Genomic DNA, 27,563 nt, shown 5'->3' with positions numbered 1-27,563 from the left:
AAAGAAGAAAAGAGAGAAGGATCAAATAGATACAATAAAAAATGATAAAGGGGATCTCACCACCCATCCTACAGAAATACAAACTACCATCAGAGAATACTATAAACACCTCTATGCAAATAAACTAGAAAATCTAGAAGAAATGGATAAATTCCTGGACACATACACCCTCCCAAGACAAAACCAGGAAGAAGTTGAATTGCTGAGTTGACCAATAACAGGCTCTGAAATTGATGCAATAATTAATAGCCTACCAACCAGAAAAAGTCCAGGACCAGACGGATTCACAGCCAAATTCTACCAGAGGTACAAGGAGGGGCTGGTACCATTCCTTCTGAAACTATTTCAATCAATAGAAAAAGAGGGAATCCCCTCTAACTCACTTTATGAGGCCAGCATCATCCTGATACCAAAGCTGGGCAGAGACACAACAACAAAAAAGGGAATTTTAGACCAATATCCCTGATGAACATCAATGCGAAAATCCTCAATAAAATACTGGCAAAACGAATCCAGCAGCACATCAAAAAGCTTATCCACCAAGATCAAGGTGGCTTCATCCCTGGGATGCAAGACTGGTTCAACACATGCAAATCAATAAATATAATCCATCACATAAACAGAACCAAAGAAAAAAACCACATGATTATCTCAATAGATGCAGAAAAGGCATTCGACAAAATTCAACAGCCCTTCATGCTAAAAACTTTCAATAAGCTAGGTATTGATGGAACATATCTCAAAATAATAAGAGCTATTTATGACAAACCCACAGCCAATATCATACTGAATGGGCAAAAACTGGAAGCATTCCCTTTGAAAACTGGCACAAGACAGGGAGGCCCTCTCTCACCACTCCTATTCAACATAGTGTTGGAAGTTCTGGCCAGGACAATCAGGCAAGAGAAAGAAAGAAAGGGTATTCAATTAGGAAAAGAAGAAGTCAAATTGTTCCTGTTTGCAGATGACATGATTGTATATTTAGAAAATCCCATTGTCTTGGCTCAAAATCTCCTTAAGCTGATAAGCAACTTCAACAAAGTCTCAGGATACAAAATCAATGTGCAAAAATTGGTGCATTCTTATACACCAATAACAGACAAACAGAGAGCCAAATCATGAGTGAATTACCATTCACAATTGCTACAAAGAGAATAAAATACCTAGGAATCCAACTTACAAGGGATGTGAAAGATCTCTTTAAGCAGAACTACAAACTACCACTCAACAAAATAAAAGAGAACACAAACAAATGGAAGAACATTCTATGCTCATGGATAGGAAGAATCAGTATCGTGAAAATGACCATACTGCCCAAGGTAATTTATAGATTCAGTGCCATCCCCATCAAGCTACCAATGACTTTCTTCACAGAATTGGAAAAAACTACTTTAAAGTTCATATGGAACCAAAAAGGAGCCCGCATTGCCAAGTCAATCCTAAGCCAAAAGAACAAAGCTGGAGGCATCATGCTACCTGACTTCAAACTAACTACAAGGCTACAGTAACCAAAACAGCATGGTACTGGTACCAAAACAGATATAGACCAATGGAGCAGAAAAGAGCCCTCAGAAGTAACACCACACACCTACATCCATCTGATCTTTGACAAACCTGCCAAAAACAAGAAATGGGGACAGGATTCCCTATTTAATAAATGGTGCTGGGGAAACTGGCTAGCCATATGTAGAAAGCTGAAACTGAATCCCTTCCTTACACCTTATACAAAAAAACTAATTCAAGATGGATTAAAGACTTAAATGTTAGACCTAAAACCATAAAAACTCTAGAAGAAAACCCAGGCAATACCATTCAGGACATAGGCATGGGCAAGGACTTCATGTCTAAAACACCAAAAGCAATGGCAATAAAAGCCAAAGTTGACAAATGGTATCTAATTAAACTAAAGAGCTTCTGCACAGCAAAAGAAACTACCATCAGAGTGAACAGGCAACCTACAGAATGGGAGAAAATTTTTGCAATCCACCCATCTGACAAAGTGCTAATATCCAGAATCTACAAATAACTTAAACAAATTTACAAGAAAAAATCAAACCACACCATCAAACAGTGGGCAAAGGATGTGAACAGACACTTTTCAAAAGAAGACATTTATGCAGCCAATAGACACATGAAAAAATGCTTGTCATCACTGGTCATCAGAGAAATGCAAATCAAAACTACAATGAGATAAGATCTCACACCAGTTAGAATGGTGATCATTAAAATGTCAGGAAACAACAGATGCTTGAGAGGATGTGGAGAAATAGGAATGCTTTTACACTGTTGGTGAGAGTGTAAACTACTTCAACCATTGTGGAAGACAGTATGGCGAATCCTCAAGGATCTAGAACTAGAAATTCCATTTGACCCAGCCATCCCATTACTGGGTATATAGCCAAAGGATTATAAATCATTCTACTATAAAGACACATGCACATATATATTTATTGCAGCACTATTCACAATAGCAAAGACTTGGAACCAACCCAAATGTCCATCAGTGATAGATTTGATTAAGAAAATGTGGCACCTATACACCATGGAATACTATGCAACCATAAAAAAGAATGAGTTCATGTCCTTTGTAGCAACATGGATGAAGCTGGAAACCATCATTCTGAGCAAACTATCTCAAGGACAGAAAACCAAACACCACATGTTCTCACTCATAGGTGGGAATTGAACAATGAGAATGCTTGGACACAGGGCAGGGAACATCACACACCGGGGCCTGTCATGGGGTAGGGATATGGGGGAGGGATAGCATTAGGAGAAATACTGAATGTAAATGACGAGCTAATGGGTGCAGCAAACAAACATGGCACTTGTATACGTATGTAACAAACCTGCACGTTGTGCACATGTACCCTAGAACTTAAAGTATAATAATAATAAAAAAAAAATTGTTAGGAATGTGACTTACAGAGCACCTAGCCACATCAAAGTTAGGGATTCAAAACTGCATAGGTAACAAAAGAGAAAAGGTAAAAGTACTTCCGGTATAACGATATCTTGTAAAGCTTTTTTTCTTTTAAACCAAAGTGCAGAATATCTGATGATAAATTCTAGGCATTCTTTGTTGAAAATTTCATGTTTCATGCTTCACAATACCCAGAGCACTGAAAAGATTAAGAAAGGTCCTCATTCCAGAATCTTGAAGAAATTGATGGAGGGGAAGAAATTCTAGCATATGTACTAGTTTCCAAACTATTAAAGATAGATATCGCCAGTTATTTTCCAAACAGAGGGAAAATATTATTCAATGAATAAACTAATGGCACAAATCCCTGTAAGAATTTTAGAATCATGTATAAATACTTTAAAAAGCAAAGAAGTTATCTCCAGAAACCAGCCCAGTCACCAAGAACAGATTCTAACACCCTAATCTCCTTATCTGATAGACTTACAAGACAAATAATTTTGATGTTACTTTTTAAAGAGTATATTTTGATTTAACATATGTTTTGATAAAGCCTCAACTGAAATACTTGTGAAAACACTAAAGAACAGAGAACAGCATAATTAGGTGAGATGTTAATTATAACTAAAATATGTTGATTGTTAGATTGATGAAAAATTACAATAAGTTTCTAGTGATCTATTGTCCTCTCATTTGGAGGGATAGATTAAAGATGGGTTTACACTATTTATTGATAACAAATAGCCAGGAAAAATAAATTTGATGGCAGAACTATAATTTTGTATAAGAAGTGTAAATTTAACAGAAAGCATTTAAGGTCTTAGATTTAATCAATTGCATACATAGAAATTGGGAGACAAAGGCTAATGGCTAATTTGGAAAACATTCTGGTGTATTTAATGGACTATAATCTCAATGTTAGCCCATAGAGTAAAATACAAAAAAAAAAAAAAAAACTTATAATCCAATATTAAGTCTAAAATGTGTATTGTCCAGATCTAAAATGTAATAATAACTCTGTATTCTGCATTGACCAGATAATTTTAGGGCTATGATATGTAGTTTTGGGCAATACTCTCAATAGAAATATTGAAAAACTATAGAAAGTTCAATGCTGGCTGGTTATTCATTCTTTTAACAGACAATCCTCTTATACTATTTGGAAATTAATTTTTGATTTTCTATTCTGTTTCAGGCATTATCTGAAACTGGTAAAAGAAAAAAAATTTAAATACCCTGTCCCTGTCCACAAAGAGCAGATGACACAGTAAAGGAATAAAACAAATACACAAGACGGTGTGTATCTGCAAACTCTGTGATGTAAGAGATATTTGAGATAATTGGAATGCTCTGCCTGGAGGACAGACTTGGGGAAATATGATGGATGTCTGCAAACAGCTGAAGGGAAGCATTAGATGCGTGTCTAGATGTATCGTATCATACCAGAAAGTAAGGAGGAAAATTACGGGAAGGCAAGTCTTGGCCTAAGAACTTGACAACATTTAGAAATGCAGAGCAAGAGACTTAATCATGAAGTAGTGAGCCCTATTTTAGAAATGTCTGATCGTAGGGTAGATGAAACCTGGAAGAAGTACTGTAAGAAGGATTTTCACTTTGAGGTATGGCTGCTGCTGCCCCTACTGTTCCTAGTGTGAAGGGGATGGGGTGTTCAAATGTGTTTAACAAGGAACAGAGAAGTGGGGTAAAAATGTTTGCTCTGTCTCCAATATTTATGATTCCATGTTTCACATGCGTCCATGTGAAGAGACCACCAAACAGGCTTTGTGTGAGCAATAGAGCTTTTTAATCATCTTGGTGCAGGCGGGCTTAGTCCGAAAAGAGAGTCAGTGAAGGGAGATAGGGGTGGGGATGTTTTATAGGATTTGGGTAGGTAGCGGAAAATTACAATCAAAGGGGGTTGTTCTCTGGCTGGCAGGGGTGGGGGTCACAAGGTGCTCAGTGGGGGAGTTTTTGAGCCAGGATAAGCCAGGAGAAGGAATTTCACAAGGTAATGTCATCAGTTAAGGCAGGAACTAGCCATTTTCACTTCTTTTATGATTCTTCACTTGCTTCAGGCCATCTGGATGAATACTTGCAGGCTTGGGGTCAGAGGCCTGACACCGTGCATAATAACTATCATTCTCTATCTTCATGAACACGATTTTTTTTTTTTTTTTTTTTGGAGACAGGGTTTCGCTTTGCCGCCCAGGCTGGAGTGCAGTGGTGTGAACAGAGCTCACTTGCAGCCTTGAGCTCTCAGGCTCATGTGGTCCTCCCACATCGGCCTCTCAAGTAGACAAGACTATAGGCGCATACCACCACATATGACTAATTTTTTTCAATTAGGTTCTTGCCATGTTGCCCAGTCTGGTCTGGAATTCCTAGGCTCAGGCAATCTTCCTGACTCAGCCTCCCAAAGTGCTAGAATTACAGGCGTGATCCACTGCACCTGGCCAAAACACTGTTTTTATTTTAGATCCCATGTCAAAATTTGTCACGCTTCAAGAACCAACATAATTAGGCAGCACATTTATCTTAAGAAAAAGATTGTCCCCTGATCAAGAGATTAATTCTAGTGTGCCATGCCTAATGTGTTTGAGAACATAGAGCAACTTTTAGAAAACACGTAGTTAATAGATCCACATGCAGGAGGCTTAAACACTTAACTTAGATTTAGGATTATTTGGCTTCATATTTATATAAAAATTGAAAGAAGTTATGCTGTCTAGGAAACATTCATTCTTTTGTATAACTCTTTTCAGAATTTCTTTCAAAAGAGTTCCTTTAGCACAAACCACACTCTTTTCATCTTATTCTCTGATTCTTAATACTGCCTGAGTTGTAAGAAGGTGACTGATATTTTCTTTTGAGGATGGTTCAAACATCTCAGGGGATCAATAACACAAATTCTAAGAAATTTAGTACCCATCACCTACCAAGTATTGCTAGATATGTTAAAGGACCTAAAATCTTCAAAACACATGACTCCTTTTTATATTATCAAACACATTACTTTGAACCACAGTTTTAAAAAGACACTAGCTCATTTATATCTTGGACAATATAACCAGGTTACAGAATAAATAAAAGAACACTAAATATTCCAAGTCAACCAAAATAAAGCTTAAAACTAATTAGTATATTAATTTTAAAATGGCTAAGTAGGAGGTATTTGTTAACTTGACTTTTAAAATAATATTTTAAATAATTTTTTCTATTCTCTGTGGAACTCCACAGGCAATTCATATCAGTGCTTTTTGTGGGAATTTTTTCGTGTGGCCTCTTTCAATTTCATAAGAACAAATCATATCCTATATTCAGCATATTTATTGATAGCAAAGAGCCAGGATAATAAATACATTGAATGACAAAACTAAATTTTCTTTTTTAAAAAGTACATTTAACAGGAAGCATTTAAGGTCAAATTACATGGTTGCCACTTGAATTAGCAAAGTTTAATTTCTGCAATCCAGATTTTTGGCAAATAGCAGAATCATAAATACTAGCTATTCTTACATAAGCTTCAATTGTGATGAGTCACATATATGGAAAACTGCCAATTACTCCTCTAAATCAATATTTCTCAAATTTTAATCTATAGTCCATGAGCACCAGAATGAACTAGGGGCTTTTGAATGACACAGGTTCCTGAACCCCACCCTTTATCTGCTGAGTCAGGCTCTCCCTAAGTAATCCTTGTGCCACCTAAAAATTGAGAACTTATTTTAGATTGCTTCATCTTTTTTTTTTTAGAGACAGAGTCTCAGTTTGTCACCCAAGCTGGAGTACAGTGGGGCAATCTCAGATCACTGCAACCTCTGCCTGCTGGGTTCAAGCGATTCTCCTGCTTCAGCCTCCTGAGTAGCTGGGACTATAGGCACATATCACTCAGCTAATTTTTATATTTTTAGTAGAGACAGAGTTTCGCCATGTTGGCCAGGCTGGTCTCAAACTCCTAACCTCAAGTGATCTACCCACCTCAGCCTTCAAAAGTGCTAGGATTACAGGTGTAAGCACCGTGCCCAGCCAGATGTGCTTCATTATATCACCAGAAAGCTAAAGAAAAAAAAAAAAAAATATATATATATATATATATATATATATACTCAGCATTGTATTGATTTTACATGTTTATTAGTGGACATTGATGACATCACACAATTCCTTTTCTATAAGAACATAGAAAGTATGACTTTCAGGAAAAAGTTTTACTTTTCCTGGAAAACAGCTTTACTTTTATTTTATCCATGATTCTTATTTCTGTCTTTGTTCTCACCACTAGATGGTTCAAAAACAAATTTTAGACCTGTCTTTTTTAATACTAAAGTATATAATAAAATTTATTGAACATGTTTCAACAGTTTAATGTTATTTCTTAAAATATTTAGGTAGTAAATGGACTCAAATCCAGAAGAGTGAAATATAGATTGATTGATAGGTAAGTCAATAAATCTCCTAATAGTCCAGTCTAATATTACTTTCATTGATAGCCATATTACACATTTAACTCTGGCAATTGAAATATAAATGTCTTATCGCACATTTTACATACATGTCTTCCCTTTTTTTTCTGTAAATTATTTTAAAATAGTTTTATTTAATTATTCCTGTTCTCTGCATCTCAGAACTGGTGCAAAGGTGCCACCAGAAAAGTGAGAACGGCAAATGTAGGAAGGAGCTAGGACTCAGCCACCAAAGGTGAGATAGAGTGTACAGGAAATAACGGAGTAGTAACTGGAGCAGTATTCACTGACTCATAAACCAGATCTTTGGACATAATTATTTAATCAATAATCTACTTAATAAGGCCAGCACTTAGCCCATAGTTTAACACCTTTTCCAAAAAACATATTGTGAGGGAACTTATCATGTGCCAAAATCCATATAGAGATGCTCCTTGACCTTTGATGGAATGACATCTCAATAAACTCATAATAAACCGAAGATATCATTAAGTCAAAAGTGCATTTAATACACCTAATCTACTGAAAATTGTTTTGCCTAACCTGTCTTTAACATGCTCAGAAAACTTTCATTAGCCTACAGTTGGGCAAAAGTTATCTAACACAAAGACCATTTATAATAAAGTGTTGACTATCTCATGCAATTTGACTACTATACTAAAAAGAGAAAAAACAGAATGGTTGCATGAGCACTTGAAGTATGGTTTCTACTGAATATGCATCACTTTCACACCACCGTAAAGTGGAAAAATTGTCTGTACACTAGATACACTATGTTTTCCTGGTATTTCTAGATTAGTTGTTAAAAAGAAAAATAAATGTAGTCTGATATTAGTTGTTCTCTTAATATCAACCCATGCTAATTCCCAGTGATCACTTTTTTTTTTTTCATTTTCTTCAGTAAATGCTCAAATCAGTGCTTCACAATCTGGTAATGAACAAGTTTTGTTCTTTGTAATTTTCAAGCTATCAAGAATTAAATTTTCATAAAATAAAATGATTGTTATAAAAATAGAACAAAAAACCCAAAGACATACAGAATGCAGTGCATTTTTAATTATTTTAATTTTTAAAACATCATTTCAAATTATTATTAAATTCAATAGTCATAAAATTCTCTAACAAAATGTCTACAAAATTTCTAAATGCTTACTCTGTCTTTCTTATTTTATCACATGGAGCAGTAATAAAGAGTCTACAGATAAGCATCTGTCTGTGGACTATACTTTCCACAACTTTTCATGAACAATCCATCCAATACTCCACTGATTTTTCATCTGCAGAAATCCACTTTCTATAAATGTTTAGAAAATGGATTATACCTTCTCCTCTCAACTTTTCTTAACCTTCTTCCACTCTGCACAATTATTCAATAATCACTGAAAATTGATTAGCAATCCCAGTGGCAAATCTTTTTAGCAGTTGTGTGGTATAATTAGACCAAAGCTAATTGGAAGAGCTAAAAGTGCTTTTTCAATTTTGACAATAATTTGGGGCTTTATTTCCCTCTTACCATTGTTTCTTCTAATGTTTTCAGTTCAAAGGTGATTACCTTTGTTCACCAATGGCAAGTTCTCTTCCCTTAGGGGCACATGGAAAACTGTATTTCTCAATCCCATTCCAATTAAGGAGGACTATGTGGCTAGTTCTAGCCAAAGAACAGTGGGAAGCCCTCAGGTGATTTTTCCAGTCTCTCTACTCCTGACCAAGAAAAGAAAGAGAAAAAAAAAAGGAAAGAAAACCCACACACAAAGGAAAGAAAAAAAGAAAACACTTGTTCTTTATAATGGAGCCTGTCTGAATTATCCTAAGTCCCTGAATAATCATGTAATGCTGAATCTGCGGCTGACCTGCACTAAAAACAAAGCATGAACAATAAACAAACCTTTGTTTTTTTAAGTACTTGAAATTTCAGAATTAATAAACTGCCTATCCTGACCAATAGAGTCTTTTTAGAAAGGAGGAAAAAGAGTAATCAAACAAGTATTTAGAAATGAGATAATTCTAGTAAAATTGAAATGACAAAGGAAACAAAGGGTGGCATTCTCATATATCAGAAGGACCTAATTCAGTTTAGGTAAGGCTAGAGGTTCAAGGAAGGCTTCCCAGAAGGTGTGAAACTTAAATTGAGACCTTAATCATAATAGGGAATTTGGAAAAAGAGGGAAAATGAGAACTCCAGGCAAAAGAAATTGTGTGTGAAGACCTCACTGCTAGGTGTGATGACAAAAATGTAGAAAGGGATCAAGCTTCCAGAAGTCAACTTCAGGCCCATCAGCTCCTACCTTGACAATTTTGTTTACCTCTTGCTCCCAGGTCACACTGGAGACTCCTCCCTATAGTTTTGATTCTCTCAAAACACCTGATCCATGTTCTGGAGGGCACAAATTTTTCTGTAGTAGTTTTGCACTCACTTATTACTTAAAGAACTTCGTGTTTATTGCATGCCTGGCACATAGAAATGCCTACTAAATAACGGATAACTGACTAAATGAATCAATAATTAAAGTATGATTAAAAGGAATAGTTTGCACGGATCCACAAGGTCTGTGTAGTCTATTCTCAAGCAGAAACAAAAAGCAAAAATCATATTAGAGCTATCTTAAATATTATGATTTTCTAAATTGTGTTCATATTGCTTCTTTCCCAAGCATAGAGGAAAACTGTATTGATTCTAATCAAATGTGGAGAAAGCCCACATGAATTAATGAGAAAAAATATTAATTTTAAAGTATAAAAGACATGCCATTTTATTACTTCCAAATACAATAACACAAGTTAATGGAATAATAACAATGCTAAAAAGGCATTCTATAATTTCTTTTTTAATGAATCAGCCTGCCAACAAGTATTTATTGGATACCACCTCTATACCTAGTAAACAGTCTTTAGAGTCTGTGCTACAAATCTCAAAGAACACACAATTATAAGAAATCACTGTTTTTAATATGCTTAGCTGCTAGGCAAGAAATTATTAAAGATTGCCACTGAGTCAAAACAATGTATACTGTCAAAAGTTATCATAGTTGTTGTTAGTCCATTTGGGCTGCAATAAAAAAGAATATCCCACAAAATGGGTAGCTTATCAACAATGGAAATTTATGTCTCCCAGTTCTGGAGGCTGAGAAGTCCAAAACCAAGGCTCTCACAGATTCAGTGTCTAGTGAGGGTTTATTCTCTAGTTCATAGATGCCATTTTTTCACTGTGTCCTCACACGGCAGAGGGAGTAAACGAGCTCTCTGGGGTCTCTTTTATAAGAGTACTAATTTCATTTGTGAGGGCTCTGCTCTCGTGACCTAATCACTTTCCAAAGGCCCCACCTCCTAACACTATCAGCTTGAAGGTGAGTATTTCAACATATGAAATTTTAGGGGATGTAAACATTCAGTCCATTGCATTTTCATTAGCATACTCATTTGTTTCTTTCAAATACATATAAAATATTGAAAATACTTTATTGTCTGTAATTTATATATTCCCAAATATTTTTAAAAGTCCCAAAACAAGCAAAGAAGATAGGACCTTTCTTCTAGAAGTGCTTTAAAATTTCTGCTTTTCGCAAACTAGTCTTGGTGACCTTTCAGATTCCCTTTATTCATTAAACAGTCATCATTTATGAAATAACTGCCTTAACATTCCATCCACCTCTGATTTAAGAACTATCTCCAGTTTAAGGAAGGTCCTAGTATAGTGGTTGATATCCTTAGGCTTTGTGTCCCCACCCAAATTTCATTTTGAATTGTGATCCAAATTGCAATCCCCATGTATAGAGGGATGGACCTTGTGGCAGGTGATTAGATCATGGGAGTGGTTCCCACATGCTATTCTCATGATAGCAAGTGAGCTCTCATGAGATCTGATGGTTTTATAAGGGGCTCTTCCCTTTCACTTTGCACTTCTCTCTGCTGCCACCTTGTAAAGAAGGATGTGTTTGCTTCCCCTTCTGCCATGATTGTCAGTTTCCTAAGGCCTCTCCAGCCATGCAGAACTGTGAGTTAATTAAACCACTTTCCTTTATAAATTACCCAGTCTCGGGTATTTCTTTACAATAGTGTGGAAACGAAGTAATACGGTGGTTACAGAACAGATCCCAACTGCTTCTTTTTATAGCACTGTCACACTTGTCATTCCCAATGAACTATCTTTTTTTGCTCTCCATGTTATTTTATACATAGACAACTAACAATGCAATCTGTTTTCAATCTTTAACGTTAGTCATTTAATTTGATATTTATCCTAGATATTACATTCTGATCCTTTTTGCCAATAATTGGCAAGATTATTTCCACAATTATATTTTGCTTTGAAATACTTCATATTTCAATACAATGAAAAGTCATCCTCACTATATGATATTGGTCCTTTATAAATCAGTATCAATTAATCAGGTATGTGGTCTTCAAGATCAAGCCAATGCTGCTTGTTGCAACATCTAATCCATCATAAACATGATCCTCTGAAACAAAAGTCACATGGAATACTTATAATAACTATGTCTGTTTTCACCAAAATCAATGTTTGCACTTCTACTTGATAGTTTTAGTAATACTGAGTCATATTCTGATCAATTATTTTTAACCTGCATATTTTGCTCTTCATGGCTAGATTCTAGTTGCATGAAGGCAAGAACGGGTTTATGTATTATCCAGTATGAAATATGCCAGGAGCCCTAGCAGGAAAACACTATGTCCACTATCACTTAAAGCTCAGTCACTGCTTGCCTGTATAGGCTTGTAGGGTGTGGGGGTGGGGGGGTCAAATACATTATTACCCCTCAGGCTTTCGGTTATTACCCATGTCAGTGAATCATCTCATAAAACATGGCCGAAAACTTACCAGAATTCCATCTCTAAAAATCTGTCATATTTAATAGCATGCCATTCATTTATTTCAGTAGTGGAGATTTATATCCTGTCTGTATTCAAGGTACAATATTAGAAATCAGTTGATACAAACAGATTCTCACAGTAATATTCAATGTTTCAAAATTCTACTCTTTCTAAAAGAAACATTCTTAAATGTTAGGGGACAGAGTTAATGAAAAAATCATAAGAAATCACATTATGCAAAGATAGCTTTTACTCAAAGTCCTCAAGGGTCTTTTCATATTTCATATGAATTGCAATTTAAACAGATAAATAGATGGGTTCTGTCTCAACTTGAAAACTTATAATTTTCTCTTGTTTAGAGAAGTTAACTTAAGCAAAAACACTTTTCATCACCATTTTATTCTCATCATATTCACTCACCAATAATGCGAGAGATTGAGGAGAGTAGAAAGGTAAATGCATATTTGATAATGGAGTGGATATTATACCTTTTAAGAGTAGGTCACTGGTGTCTTTCCAAAGTCTATTGAATGGTCAATGGTGAACTTAAATGAGTATTGTTGCCTTATATAATAGAGGTCAATAATTTAAGGTCATATTTATCCAGAACTAAGTGTGACTTTAAAGTCTAAAGATCAAGGCATTTCTGTAAGTGCAAAGAAAGAGAACATCTTACTTCATTTTTTATCCTGAGTTACACACGAAACTTAGGGGAGAAAGAATTTTAAGGATGCTTCTTATTTTGCACCATGACTATAGAGAGAACCGTCTTATCACAAGTAAACTTTGGCCCCTACCCTTCTTATTTCTAGCTCTATAAATGAGAGAGGTAGATAGAGAAACTTAGATTTTATTTAAAATTAGATATCATAATGTCTAAAATTATATAGTGACTTTCATTTGCAAAATGATTTAACACATATCTCACAGAAGATAGATTTAAAATACTAGCAAACACACTTAAAACTTGCATAAGTTGTTAGCAATTTGAAAGAACTTGTTGTAACTGTAAGATGTTTTATATAAGCCTCATGGTAACCACAAAGCAAACATCCATAGTAGACGCACAAAAAATGAAAATTAGGGACTCAAAGCCTACCACTAGAGAAAAATTACCCAATCACAAAGGAAAACAGCAACAGAGGAAGAAAGGAATAAACCTTCTAGAAAACAGACAGAAAACAATGAACAAAATGGCAGTAGTAAGCCCTTAAAGATCAATAATTACAGGCCGGGTGCAGTGGTTCATGCCTGTAATCCCAGTACTCTGGGAGGCCGAGGCAGGTGGGTCACCTGAGGTTGGGAGTTCAAGACAAGCCTGACCAACATGGAGAAACCCTGTCTCTACTAACAATACAAAATTAGCCGGGCATGCCTGTAATCCCACCTACTCAGGAGGCTGAGGCAGGAGAATCCCTTGAACCCAGGAGGTGGAGGTTGCAGTGAGCCAAGTTCATGCCATTGCACTCCAGCCTGGGCAATAAGAGCAAGACTGTCTCAAAAAAAAAAAAAAAAGATCAGTAATTACAGACATCTTGGAGATATTGCAGGTTCAGTTCCAGATCACCACAATAAAGTGAATATTTCAATAAAGCAAGTCACATACAGTTTTTTTGGTTTCTCAATGCATATAAAAGTCATGTTTGCACTATATTTTACTACATTAAGTAGGCAATAACATTATGTCAAATAAAAAAATAATTTATACTCCTTAAAAATACTTTATTGTTAAAAAAAGTGCTAACAATCATCTGAGCCCTCAGCAAGTTGTAATCTTGCTAATGGGGGGTCTCTCCTCCACGCTGATGGCATCTGATTGATCAGGGTGGTGGTTGCTGAAGGTTAGGGTGGCTGTGGCAATTTCTTAAGGTAACAATAAAGTTTGTCACAACAGTTGACTTTTCCTTTCACAAAAGATTTCTCTGTAGCATGTGATGCTGTTTGATAGCACTTTACCTTCAGTAAAACTTCTTTCAAAATTGGAGTCCATCCTCTCAAACCCTGCCAATGCTATATCAATTAAGTTTACGGAATATTCTAAATCCCTTGTTGTGGTTTTAACAATGTTCAAGCATCTTCACCAGGAGCAGATTCCATTTCAACAAGCCACTTTCTTTGTTCACCCATAATAAACAACTCTTTAACTGTTAAAGTTTATTATAAGACTTCAGCAATTAAGTAAAGAACCAAAGTATTTTCTGCCTCACCAGCCATACTGTCACTGTCACAACTGCTCAACTCCTCTGCTGTGTTGTAGCGTGAAAGCAGCCATAGACATTGTGGTGAATAAATGGGCATGGCTGTATTGTTACAGCAAAACAGACAAGAGTCAGATCTGGCCTGCAGGCTGGAGTTACCAAAGCCTCATCTTAAATTCAGTTTGGAAGTTATCTTTTCTGACTCCTTTCACGAAACTTTTTTCGCTTTTACCCCCATTGAGCAAAAACAGAATTTCTCCTTTCGTGCTCACCTAGAATTTGTACGTATTTTTATTATAGCATTTCTCTCATTGTACTATGTAAATTTTTTACATATTTTGTTGTCCCTTTAGACAGTGAATCCATCAAAAATAAAAACCATGTTTTATTAATTGGTATATAAGAAAATGGCTAGTATCCTGTAGGTGTTCAATAAATGTTGACTGTTGAATGAATAAATAAATGAATGAACAGATGATGAACATACATGGTAATTTGAAGTGGATCTTGAAAAATGGATAAGATTTAGCAGATGACCCTTTAAATAAAAGTGTAAAATACTTTTAAATCTAAAGGAAAATGGTTTATTTTTCTCCCTGAACAATCTTCTTTATTCATTCTACAAATATTGATTGAAGAGCACCTGCTAAGGGCAAGGCCCTTGAGAATTAACATTCTATAAAGCAGTGCTTCCCAGAGTTGAAGACTATAAAGTACACTAAGTCATTGTGCCCACTAAATGTGCCTATTATCGTCTGTGCATGAAAGTCCTTTTAAAAGTTAATGGGATCCGAATGCATATAGCAGAATAAAAGAGAGGAATACCCACACCAAATTACCCAAGAATTTATGACATTCTGTCCCTGTACGTTGAGCCAAGGGATTTGGGTTATTGAAGATAGCATTCTAATGAAGTGTTTTCATCTGTTCTGCACATCACTGTCCTTTCATTAGCTGCACAAGAAGAGGAGAGCATGGCATAGCACCAACATGTTAATTCTTTGTCTGAGAAGGTCCCTAGGTCTTTATGTCCCTTTTAAGTACTCCTTATCTTCTTTAATTAACTATGAATTTCTTAATTTGTATTGTTTATTATTCTGTCCAATTGGCTCTCCTCATGGCCATCTGTTCTAATGTATCTTTTATAAGTGATCTTCAGATATTTTAGATGCCATATCACTCTAGGCAGTGGTTTATACAATTACTGCAAAAATGACACAGCATCAATTTCTGCGGCCCAAAAATTTAGTATTTAAATGATGTAAATCTAAATTTTTTTCTTCAGACATCTGAGTATCTATTGCTAAGCTCTGAACAAACATATCTCATTGCATTAAATTCACTGCTCCAGGTTTTTGGCAAGTAGGATTCATGTATATATTAGTTGCCTGAGCTTTCACAATGTTCTAATCGGGTCTGATGAATTGTAAAAAAACAACAACAAAAACTGCAATTTTACTGGCTCAGAAACACTCACCAAGGCTGAACTTCAGCCCTGTGAAGTTTCCCTCAGTCACCCTCAAGTGTTTGAGGAATTCCCAGAAGATATTTTACATATTCTCAAGAAGAAATTAACTCCCACTGGTTGTTAATGGTGCTCTACCATTGCATGCTAGAAAGCAGGACCAATATATGGTGTCCTCAAAGTCTATTACTATGGTAATAGATCAAATAATATCAGACTTTTTGTTATATTTTAGTGGTGGGGGTCAAGGTGGGATGCTTTATATCCCAACAGTTTATATATTTTAGTCAGATAAATCTATTACCACTTTATGAGCTGTATCTTACTCTGTTGCCCAGGTTGGAGTGCAGTGATGCAATCATAGCTCACTGCAGCCTTGAACTCCTGGGCCCCAGCAATCTTCCCACCTCAGCCTCCTGAGTAGCTGAACAAGTCTATTTTTCATTACTGTATGTTTTATTCTTAACACACAGGGATATGTCCATGGATCAGGAATGGGAACAAATGAAAACTGATACACTGTCTTCAGAATAAGTTATTTCCTCTAATGCCAAAGGTTTTGTTCTTGGAAAAATTTATTTCCCTGACACTTTCCTTCAGGGCCTGTTCTTTCCCAGGGATTACCTCACCTCCTCAATTAATAGAATCTGATGCCTCCCTCATTGGCCCCCACCCCCACTGCTGTTTGCCATATTGAAATGCCGACTGTGTGAAAGAAAGAATCCTTGCTGCATTTATAATGTTTTCATCCTGAATGCCTTCTTTCATTTAGTAAAGATTGCTTATAAAAATTAACAAAACACAGTTAATCTCCTTCTTTCTGACTGAAAAATATAGGTTACATGAATTAATATTACTCAAATCTTATCGGAAACAGCTGCCCTTAAGGAGAACGGCATTAATTACTTTGCCATTTCATTTTAGAGCTGGGAAAGATCTGGGATAATGTCTTTAGTAGCAACGTCCTGCAAAGGAGAGTATTTGGGTCCAGAAAAACCAAGAAAGCTCTTAAAAATCACACAGCTGGACATTTATTGTTGTAGTCATTTAGAAAGACTAGACAAAGTAAACCATTGAAGAACAACCTAGGGAAAGTCCATCGTGAACTTCAAGGTCCTGGAAGACATTAGCACCCAGCCAGGTATGATAGCATGTTAGGCAAGCTGAAGACAAACCTAACATATACCACAGTTTATATATATATATATATATATTTTTTTTCCCCAAGGAAGATTTGTAGTGAGAAAACATTGCCCACCAAAAATTATGCTGAATCTTCCATGGTCTTATTTAAAGTTCTGCACCAAATTTTAAAAGATCTATGACAATACGGTTATTGTCATTCAGTATAATTTCTATGTGCCCACTCCCTTTCCTCCAAAATGTGATTTTAAGGAGGCAGGTTGTTTTTTCTCTATTTATCATATGGTACCAAAAGACAGGTCAAAGGACATCTTAGACATTCTCATGAGCTAAGAAAAGAGAACATATTTCAGTGTCTCCTAAAAACAAAAGGACTTCGGGAATGGAAGCAATGAATTTGGTCTCTGACAGCTCCTCCGTTTGTGATGGTTATTGGTTACAGGGTTTTACTGCTACCTGGAGGCGTAAATTGCACCCCTGAGATTGTTCTGCACGTAACCTTTAACTCACACTTGATAGCAAACAAATGAAAGAGAGGCAATACCATCAGATGTGATGATTTATTTTTAAAGCATGAGATTTTTGTTTAATATAAATGTAAAAACATAACTTTCCCTTCAAGCCAGCCAGGTAGTTTAGGCAATTTATCAAACCAAAAGCACTGGAGCTCTGCAGTAAGAAAGGAACAAAATGCATTTGTGCCTAAGTAATTGTCTTTCTCTTCCTGAAATCTAGTAAGATGGATTCAGGGCATAGGTGATTCCAAATAATAATTATAGTCAAACAAAGAAACTTCTGCATGCAATTAGTCTAATTTTACTTCATCTCTAATTTTCAGAGGTGTTACCACACAATTTATATTAAATTTCCTTTTTGCCCTTTGAACTGTTTTGTGAATTTTTATTTCATCAAGAAGACTGTTGTCAGCTCCTCAGTCACATAATAAATACAGTCCTTTCAAAAGCCATTTTTCTCATTTTGTCTCCTTTGGTGAAAGCTATTTTATAACCTTTGCACTAATCATGCCCAAATGCAAAGCTGATTCAAGTACCACTACGTAAAGCATAAGTTGTATTGTGACTACTTTAGCCATTCATCCACTCAAGTATTTATTCAACACTTACTATATGCTAGGAAGAATTCTCAAAGTTGGAAATACAAGGATTAACATAAATTACAAGATCCTTGATATCATGGAACTTAAAATACAGTATAGAGAGAAGAGTGCAGAGAAGGGAATAAATAAAAAATATAATTTTAAATGGGTAAGGTGACCTAGGGTGGAGATGGCAATCATTTTAAGGTGAGTGGAGAATTAAAGCTTCTCTGAGAAAGTAATATTTGAGCTAAAACCTGAATGGGGAGAAAATCTGAGAGAAGATATTTTGGCTCGAGGGAATAACAAATACCAAGACCCCGAGTCAGAAAAGAGCTCAGCATGTTTAAGGAATAGAAGAGGAATCAGTGTAGTGGAGCCCAGTGAGTGATGGGGGATCGCGGAGATGAGGTCTACGGGGCCAGATGGAACATTGGAGGTCATCTCAAAGGATTAGATTAATTCAAGGTGCAGTGGGCAGAGATTGGAAGATTTTAAACAAAAAAAGTGACATGGAAGTCTTCAAGAGGAAAGAAAAGAGACAGAATGCAATCATTTTACTACTAAGTTTTGTTTATGTATTTCCTTGTGTGGGCTAACATTTGAAAGCTTTAGAATTTAACAGAATAATAGTATAGCACGTTTTACAGTAACAATGCTTTCTTACAATTTTCAGCTAGTTCCTTGTTCTGTGATCTTGGTACAGAAAAGTGGAGAGAGTATGGCTACCTGGTAATACAGACACTCCCAAATGTGCTTATATGGGATTGATACTGAATAAAAGAGATAAGCTGAAACAAGAACCAGAACCCCAGGAACAGGGAAAAAGAAGGATAAATGCTACAAAACCTGAAGGATAGCTTGAATCATCGGAGAAATTTACCTGGTAAGTAAACCTTTCATTCTCTGACCAATACAGAAGCCTACATAGATCTTTATTCTCAATATAACAAACAAATTTCAGAGCAATATATACTTTAAGGTGTCTTGCCTTTACAACCTTCAAGAACACACTCACGTAACAAGTCAACAGAGAGAATTACATTTGAATTAAAATTGTATACATCCCATTTCAAAATCAGAAATAGCTGTAACGCTAAGAGATTTCCAAGCACAAAAATATCAAGGAAACAAACTATACACTAAATCCTTTCATCCATTAAATTCTGCATCATTTTCCACATATTCTCAGAACAATAGGAAAAATACACAGGAACTTATTTCCAGAATTAGATCAGAAAAATTTAAGATCATTTTTATGCAATTTACTGTATGTTTTCAAAACAAAATTCTTAATATCAACGAAAGCCTCTAATAAACTTTGAGTTACATGTTATGAAGGTAAAAGCAAATTTCTACTGAAAGATGCAGCTGATCTGATACACGTTTTGAATATTGACTGTATCAAAAGAATTAGAATATGTAGAAGGACTAATTCAAAGTAAGCGGAACTAGTCTTTTGAATGAATGTTATGTTACATATCTCTGCAAATATGATACCAGAAAATGTCTATAAAAAAATAATTCATCTTGCCTGATTTTCTTATTGAAGCCCCCATATCCTATCTACACTCAGAATATACTGCCATTTTCTTTCTCTTTGGGTCTCTTCTTTTTCTCTTTTTTTAATTTGTATATATTTAAGGGGTACAAGTACAGTTTTGTTACATGAATATATTGCACAGTAGTGAAGTATGGGCTTTTATTGTGGCCATCACCCGAATAGTGTACATTATACCCATTAACTAATTTTTCATCCTTCTCCCCACTCCCACCTTCCCACCTTTCCTTGTCTTCAATGACTATTATTCCACACTCTATGTCCATTGCCCGTTTGTACTCATTATTTAGCTCCCAATTGTAAGTGGGAACATGAAAAATTTGATTTTATGTTTCTGAGTTGTTTCACTTAAGATAATGGGTCTTTTCAACTTTAAGACCCAAAGATCTTAATGGTTTAGATGAGTCTCTTGTCACACCACTGTCACTGGTGAGTTCAAGATTGGCAAGGACCTGACCCATTGATTCTGTCTTTCCAATACTACATTGTTGTTCCTTTTGATCTGAAAGATCGGAGACCTAGAAAAAGATGCAAATGCCAACTAGTAGCAATGCCCCAAAATTCCTCCATTGTTTTACCATTAGTTTTAGTCAAGACTAAGTAAATTTGAATTGAATTTGAATTCTTATTGAATTCTTATAATAAAAGATCTACTGTATATAATTTACAAACTACAGATGCAGAAGACTCAAAGCACTAAGGATAATTTAAAGATTTGTCAGTGTTTCAAAACTTCACTACTTAAATTCAGTTCATCTTCCACAGTGTTTCTCTGATAGGTCCTATTATTCTTCCTGGGAAATGGAGGCTGGCATTAAATTTATATATCTCTGAAGAGAGAACAATAAAGAATTGGTAACCAATTAATTAAGAAGAGGAAGAATAATATAGGAGTTTAAACATGTAGACTTTGGAAGCAGGTCATCTGACTTGATACAGGCCCTTCACTTAGTCATCATAAATTTCTATTGCTGCAGTTTTTTATTTGTAAAATGGTGTAATAGTACCTACATCATTAGATTTGGTAAATAATTAAATGAGAAGTTATATGTCAAATATTGAAAGCTGTTCCTGGAATGTAGTAAAATCCATATATACTTGTTAGCCATTATTTTTGGAGAAGTAATAGTTTACTTATGACCAGAAGTTGTTCAACATGATTAAAACTCAATCTGTGGAGTACACATTTTAGAAACTATGAGTAAGTTACAAGAAAGGTTGCTTAAAAAGTCAATGTGATGCTGTATAAGGTAAAAAAAAAATCAGATTTTTTTTCATTCTAACTATAATTGGAGAAGAAATAAAAATAGTACATCAACCAAAAAAGGAATATTAGTAAATGTACTGATGTTTAGTAATTAATGAAACAGGATATGCATTCAGGAAAACACAACATGAAAAATTATGCATAGACTCAAAGGGAGCTGATTTTAAATCTAGTCTTCATTGTGTCTAAATTTTAGCCTTTTTTGCTGTAAAATTGAAATTTTTTAAAAAAATTCTTATGAGTTTGGAGTAAGAATTAATTGAGAGTACATCTGTAACAGCCTTTAGTGTCTAGTGCATAGCAGATATTCAATAAGAAAATTCTTTCCTCCTCCTTTAAGACTGATATTACCGAGATCAGGCCAACCTTCTCATGGGCACCTGTATGTGCTGCCACAGTCAGAAGAGGCTGAGTAGATGAGTGGCTGATCCTAGGAAAAGCATTGACTCTTCCAAACATTTATCTCATTAGATGAAGGCAATAGAGAAACATTTTGTGTCAAAAAAAAAAGAAGAAGAAGATGAAAGAAAGAAGAAGAGTCTTTTCTCTAAGGCCTAAGGTTTTTTATTGCCAAGATAATATAGATTGGTGTAACTTGCCCAAGATTCACAGAGTTCACTGAAATGTGATGGCCCCTAGCAGACTGAATCATCCTCAAGGATTATCACAGACCTCAAATGCATTGAGCTGAGACAGATCTGGCAAGACAGAGCAATCACAAGCCAATTAAAAATAAATCAGTAAGTGTTTTTAAAACGTAGGAACAGCTGCCTCTCCTCCCTGTGGTGTTTCTCTGTTTGGTGTTCATAGAAGTACACATTTATATTTACATCAAGCAGATGCTTTTGCTCTCTTATATAATGATATGGGGGATCACTAGGGTAGGAGTGTGGGAGGACAGATGTGGCCCCAACAAATATGGCATTTTACTGAGAACAGAGCCAAAGGAATTCCGGCAAATAGAATTTTCATAAGCCTACTCATCTGTGTAACTATTTGGAAGAACATTTAATCTAGAACAGTACTGTCTTATAAAAATAAGTGAGCTGCTTGCAGTGAGCCGAGATCACGCCACTGCACTCCAGCCTGGGCCACAGAGCGAGACTCCGTCTCCAAAAAAAAAAAAATAAAGTAAGTGAGCCGCATGTTTAATTTTAGATTTTTTTCTAGTAACTACATAAAAAATAAATAGAATAATTTTAATAATATATTTTTGTTTAATTCGATATTTCAAAAATTGATTTCAAGATATTAATCAATATGAAAATTGTTGAGATAATTTATAGGGGTTTTAATGTATTAATTTGCAAAATCCAGTGCATATTTTACACAACAGCATACTTCAGGTCAGAATAGCAAATTTGGTTAGTGAACAACATATTGGCTCAGAGCCAGAGAGTTGATATGAAATAATAATAGTAGCCTGGGCTTTATCATTTCCCTTTAATGAATGTATGTCTGAGCTTAACAAGAACTACAGAAAAATACCACCACGTGCCATAACACTCTCCTTCTTATTTTTTAGTCAGTTTTCTCATCTATGTCAATTCCTAGGTACAAATTAGGTGGTTTATGTGGCTATCATTGTCTTATCTAATATTACCAGTGAGAACCTCGAAGTAGTGGGCTCTATAGGAAACTCAGAAGTGCCAGATCAAAACCCACAGTGATCTGTCTTTCAAAGTATCCTAAAATGCTTTATAAATGTTACTTACAAGTTTGTAAGAGGACAGATATTTGCTGAATTCATGTGAAAATGGATGATGATGAAAAATGTATAATTGGATAAAATTTACATTTTGTAATTTTATAATTTGTATTTTTTAATAAAGATTACATTATATTAAGCAATTTTATATCAACAGAAAAATGATGGATAGGTAGATATTACTATGAGTTACCTAAAACTCTTTCTAGTAAAAATGTTTGATTACAAAAATCTGCAGTTACTTCTACATCATTCAGTTAAGGGTAAGGAATGCACTGTCAAGACAGAATCATGGTATAAAGAAATCTAGGATGAACAATGAAGGTTGAAAATTAGAACCTTAAACTCATTCCTTAAGTTTTTTTCAAGACTGTGTGTATCTTTATGCTTTCCAATTGTTCAAAACCTGAGGGGGAAAAATTGTCATTTTTTACTTCTGATTGTATTCTGCTTAAGCAGGAAATCTTAAAACAATCATTAAAACCTCATTATCACATGTCAATCCTATGATTACTTGTTATTGCCTCCTATTTCTTCCCCATGTTAGCTTAACCAAGACACCACTTCAAGGTCTCCTGATAAGACATAGTTTTCATTACACTATTCCCATACTCAAGGACTCTCTCTCCACTATTAGGTTACCTCCAAACTCTTTGGCATCCTAAATCTTCCATCAGTTGTGCACACACCTAATAATGTCTCCTGACTCACTTTCTTATCAGCCACTCCTCTTTACACTTCTGCACATTCTGTACCTAACAAATTATTTATGCCTAGAGTCTATGAGAAATGGTGGAGAGAGACATGCCAAAGTGCTCTATGAAACTTCATTCTGTCCTTTCTGAGGCCAGCCCGGGTGCCCATGAATCAGCAGCAACAGACATTTACCCAAATCTGGCCAGGGAACAGTGATAAATGTGAATGGAGAAATTATGGGATCAAAAACACAGGTATGGGCAATTTGATTTTATGGGATCAAAAACACAGAGAATGAAAAATCTGTTCAGCTGGCATGTTAGAAACTCTTGCCAAAAATTGAATAAGTAGCTAAATCCTGAATCACGACTGGGCTGCCCAGTGCTAAGAATTTTTAGTGATATTTGAAGTTCTGTTGTGTCAAGATCAGAGAAATACATCAAATTAAATAACCTATCCTGACAAATGAATTAGCCTTGGGAATTTTAAGAAAAGAGGTTTTTTGGCATACAAGGAGACTTAACTAAACTCACAGCTAAATGCTGATTCCTGTTGTTTTAATATGAAGACCTTGGCATTATTAAGAAATCAAAAATATAGACAATTGGCATTACAATTCATGGAGCTACCTTTATTCAGAGAGAAGGTCTAATGTCAGTTCTATAATTGAACAAAGGAGAAAACCTGTAAAATTGGTCTGGCTATACTACATGCTCTATCCCTGTTGTATCCCTGCTGGATTCCCAGTGCCAAAACTAAGAGACATCTTACAGATTTTTTTGTTTCCTTGTTTTTTCCATTCTCTCAGTCATTCATGACTGATTAGTGAACAATCTAGATGACAAAAAGTGAGATTTTGAGTCATAAGCCGTCTATAGAATTTACATTGCCCAATGTACTACTCTACTTTCTAAAAGTCAAGTGAACAATAGAAAAAAGGGACTGGAAACTTTTATTCACATAGCTACAGTTTTTGAAACTACAAAGGAGTACTGTTTATAGGGAATGCCAATATAACGTGTGCCTTCCAAAATTAAAAATATTATTTTGTAGTTTTCAGAATTTTAGGCTAGCTCTGGGTAACTACAGGCATTTGGATAATATGTAGTTTTCTCATTTAAATAAAAATTGAGGCTGGGCACAGTGGGTCATGTCTGTAATCCCAGCACTTTGGGAGGCCGAGGCAGGCAGATAACCGTGAGGTCAGGAGTTTGAGACCTACCTGGCCAACATGGCAAAACCCCATCTCTACTAAAAACACAAAAATTAGCTGGGTGTGGTGGCACGTGCCTGTAATCCCAGTTACTAAGGAGGCTGAGGTAGTAGAATCGTCTGAATCCAGGAGGCAGAAGTTGCAGTGAGCCAATATCTCACCACTACACTCCAGCCTCGGCAACAGTGAGACTTCGTCTCAAAAATAAATAAATAAATAAGAATTGAATTTGTTTGTCTTTTGAAAATATCAAAAAAAGTCATGTTCTTTACCAGGGTTAAATATATGAAAAATGCTATATAATTGCTCTGTTTTTTGAGACAGAGTCTTGCTCCATGTCCCAGGCTGGAGTACAGTGGTCCGATCTCAGCTCACTGCAGCCTCTGCCTCCTAGGTTCAAAGAATTCTCCTGCCTCAGCCTCCTGAGTAGCTGGGACTACAGGCCTGTGCCATCACACCCAGCTAATTTTCCTGTATTTTTAGTAAAGATGAGGTTTCACCATGTTGGCTAGGCTGGTCTTGAACTCCAGACCTCAGGTGATCCACCCACCTCGGCCTCCCAAAGTGCTGGGATTACAGGCGTGAGCCACCACACCCAGCCAAAAGGCTATACAACTTTTAGTTAGTATAATCATTGTTCTTTCCAAGTATAAAATTCTATATAAAAGAGTTGTTCTTCTACCAAGGGCTGGGGGGAGCAATTTATAACAATGATGTCTTTAAGTCTACTATAAAAAGGTAATCATATTAGAATTTTCAGTGCCTGTGTATGTTCATTGCAGCACTATTCATGATAGCAAAGACATGGAATCAACCCAAATGCCCATCAATGGATAAAGAAAATGTGGTACATATATACCATGGAATACTATGCAGCCATAAAAAGGAATGAGATTATGTCCTTTGCAGGGACATGGATGAAGCTGGAAGCCACTATCCTTAGCAAACTAATGCAGGAGCAGAAAAACAAACACTGCATGTTCTCACTTATAAGTGGAAGTTGAACAATAAGAACACATGGGCACATGGAGGGGAACAACACACTGGGGCTTGCCGGGAAAGGGTGAGGGGGTGGGGAGGGCATCAGAAATAATAGCTAATGCATGCTGGGCTTAATACCTAAGTAATGGGTTTATAGTGCAGCAAACCACCATGGCACACATTTACCTATGTAACAAACCTGTGCATCCTGCACATGTACCCCAGAACTTAAAATAAGAATTCTCAGTGCCAAGAGTATAAGCATTAGTGTGTATGTTATATAATTGTATCTCAAAAATTATATCAAGCATTGTTGTAAACATTTTTCTCCACTGGTTTTCTATTCTTAATATGGATTACTGATCAACTCCACCAGAATTACATTTTATGAAATACTTATGAAAGTCAAATTGACATACCTGTCAAAACAATGTGATAAACATCCCCTGCCCCCCTTCTCCTATGTACACACATGCATACATGTGCACACAAAAACACATAGGAATTACAGGAAACCAAAGCCACCTATTAGTGGCTGAGTCCTACTATTATTAGACACAGATTGTAGGATGTATTATCTCATTGACCCCTCCCATAAGTATCTACATGTTACAAATGAGAAAAGTGGGTCTCAGAAACGTAAGGTGATTTTTCAAAGTTCACACATGTAGGAAGAAAAAATTAGGGTCTAATTCAAGTGCTTGGTTTCTATAAATTATATCTTCTACTCTACAATCCTGCTTTTTCTAGGCTTTTGTCCTTGAAACGACATTTTGGGGAATCATAACATTTTCCGTCAAATGGGTTTTGATATAGAAACATACATACACACACATAACCATATGTAAAAGATATTTAAATTAAATCATCTACTTAAAGCTTCTCCTGGGCCACTGCCCAGGTGTGATGCAATCCCAATGAGGAGATGCAATCCCAATGAGAAGATACAATGAGAGAGGTGTTAGATACTAGTGGTGGTTACAAACATGTTTTAGCATCGGAGAGACTCGATTCTTCCACTTCATGGTTGTGTGACCATGACCCAACTGTGCTTTCTCTATGTTGCAGATTCCTCGCCTATGAAATGGGTCTAAGAATACCATCTGCTTCATAAGGCTGTTCCATAGAGCCCCTAGCCTACAGCCTGGCATTCAGAGCATAGTTAAACAGGCTGACAGCAAGTATAAAGAGAATGAGCAGAACTGCTTCCTGGCCCCTAGAACTGCTGTTGAATTTTTGAAGGTATGTTGCACACCACTAACTGTGGAGTGTTTTGAAAAGTGAACTTTACAGGTTTTTACAATAAGAAGTTATTAACTTGCATGCTGGGCTGTCGCATATTGGCTATTGCAAGAACTCCAAGGCTGAAGAAGCTAAGTTGGCAAAGTTCAAAAAGCAAGTTCCTCAGCTGAGCTACATAATAGACGAAAAGGTCACCTTTGACTCATTTTTGCTATTGGCTATCAAAGGTGACCAGTTTTTCACAGCATATACCCCATGTGCTTTAACAGACCCCTGATGGATGCTTTTGATAGAAGATGGGAAGGAAATGTTAAAGAAGTAAAATGTCAAAACCAACCTTTCTCTCTGCAAGAAGCTGTCTTCTATTGTGGCTACTTCTGGCTCCACCATGAGGCACTCTTGAAAAGAACCCCTTGAAAAGCTAAAAATAAAAATAAAGAAAAGAATCTATGCTACAACTCCCCATTAAAATGCTTTTATATTAAATTTGAAGATTCTACAAACATTTAGAGACTCAGTTGGAATATTATGCAGGAAAGGAACCCCAGAGTCCAGATGAATGTTGATGAATGCACCTCGACTTGGCAGGGTACAAATAAACAATAATTCACAGTTATTAGCATTTACTTTCTATAAAATTTCAAAAGAATAGATGCAAGCAGGACTGAGTGTGCAGAATCTCCATAAACTAAAACATTGTCTGCATGAAGCCATGATAACCAATGAAATGAAAAAATACATAATCAATAAGAGTGTTTTTTGATTATGTATGAGGCC

The 27,563-nt window shown here is 35.8% G+C and overlaps 1 long non-coding RNA gene across 1 annotated transcript in view; it reads right to left on the bottom strand.

The window, feature by feature from the left end:
* The window catches only part of LOC131384182 (uncharacterized), a 59,343-nt gene extending 32,134 nt beyond the window's left edge, over positions 1-27,209 (bottom strand). The window contains exon 1 of the long non-coding RNA XR_009214770.1: positions 27,124-27,209. This is a non-coding gene — a long non-coding RNA (uncharacterized LOC131384182). The remainder of the gene's footprint in view (positions 1-27,123) is intronic.
* Between the last annotated feature and the right edge of the window lie 354 nt (positions 27,210-27,563).

The sequence above is a fragment of the Hylobates moloch genome, unplaced genomic scaffold (assembly GCF_009828535.3).
Source record: "Hylobates moloch isolate HMO894 unplaced genomic scaffold, HMol_V3 SCAFFOLD_9, whole genome shotgun sequence".
Lineage (NCBI taxonomy): Eukaryota > Metazoa > Chordata > Mammalia > Primates > Hylobatidae > Hylobates > Hylobates moloch.
The sequence above is the reverse complement of the archived record's forward strand: the minus strand, read 5'-3'. Positions and strand labels throughout refer to the sequence as shown.